Genomic DNA, 1,734 nt, shown 5'->3' with positions numbered 1-1,734 from the left:
TTAGAAGTACCTATATTTTTGAACACGAAAAACCATGCTTTCTGACATGACACATCAAATAGGCCTACATTTGATATGTAGCACATAATTATGTGATTATTAATAAATAGAAAGATCCATAGGTATCTCCTATATCTATATATGTTCATAAGTGATTAAAAGAAATCATAAGTTAGTATATTTTCACTTATCTATTGTATTCAATAGATATGACATCAAATTAACCAATATCTGAAATGTAGCACATGATTATATGATTGTAATAATTAAAAAGGTCCATAGATATTTTATATCTCTCTAAAGATAAATCTCTTAAGAAAAATCTTAAGTTAATAAACCATATCTTTGGTAAACATGAATTTTATTTTAAAATTAAAGACAAAATATTTCAATTGAAAAATACAATTAAACTGGTCACTAAAATGGATGCAGACAAATGTGAGGAAGTTGGCTAATTGTTGAGATACACCGCATTTATATCAAGTCTTATAGTGAGAAATCATGCAAGGTTAATGAATATTTCTTATACACAGATGATGCCACAGATAAGGAAAACTCTTAACATTTTCTTTGACATTATCCAGCACGTATGAAACATAGAATAAGCAAAGTAGAGACTTACATTCTAGAGAATCTTAGTCACTCACAAGAGTTCTTTTTCAAAACTATATCGGAGTTCCAAATAATTTAAAATTCTTAGAGTTTTACACGCATTACAATTTTATACACCCTTAAGTTTTATAGGGCAACACACTTAAGTGTATTCTCAGAATATTCGTAATAACCTAATCATAATAGAATCCACACTAATATAATATATTTTAATGGAAAAATCTTATTTCGCAATACTTTTAATTCTTAATAAAATTAATCTACTTTTAAAATTTAAGGAAACTAATTTACTTTTTCGAAGAGAAGTATAAGATTCACTTTCATATTTTTAATTACTTTAAATTCGCATTTATCATAAAACTCCTAATGAAAAAAATTATCCACAAAAGTTTAGCATTGTAGAAAAATTATGTTTTGAATGGAGTTTTATGTTACCTTTTCAGCCGAGTTGCGATGTAGTACTAAGCTTTACGTGGAATATTTTTTCATAACTTTATATTTTATTCATTATTTCTAGATTTAAAAAGATTGGATGTTTTTAATAATTCTTTTAAGAAAAATGGTTAAGTGCAGATGTTGATTTCATTACCAAATGTTACTCAATTCTCAATTCTAATTCCAAAATATATTTTTATGCAACTTATCAAAACATAACACATTCATTCAAATTAATATGAAAGAAAAATGGGTTTAATACCAATATATAGGTATATTCAGTATAAATTAAATTCTACGAAAAGATATCGATATTAAAGTAAGCTCAGTTTGATGTATGAATAAGAATGAAGTATACATAATTTAAAAAAATAAATTTTTCAAGTTGAATCATTAATTAAATAAAAGTTATGCTAAGCATGCCATTATTAATGATTCATTCAAAGTACTCGTATATCCCCAAATTTATTGTATATTTAACCATTGAAATGCGTTGGAGACTTTTATGGCATGATTTCATCGTACTTTAAAAATGAAAAAAAAAAATCCTTTTAAAAGATCATTTAAAAATGTAAATAATATGAGTATTATGAATATTATATTAATTTTTATTCTTATTCACAATTACGGTGTAGCACCATTTAAAGAAAATTTTTAATATGTTCTTATATTCTACTATATTCTTTA

This window comes from Teleopsis dalmanni, chromosome 1 (assembly GCF_002237135.1).
Source record: "Teleopsis dalmanni isolate 2A chromosome 1, ASM223713v2, whole genome shotgun sequence".
NCBI lineage: Eukaryota > Metazoa > Arthropoda > Insecta > Diptera > Diopsidae > Teleopsis > Teleopsis dalmanni.
Note: the sequence above shows the minus strand (reverse complement) of the source record.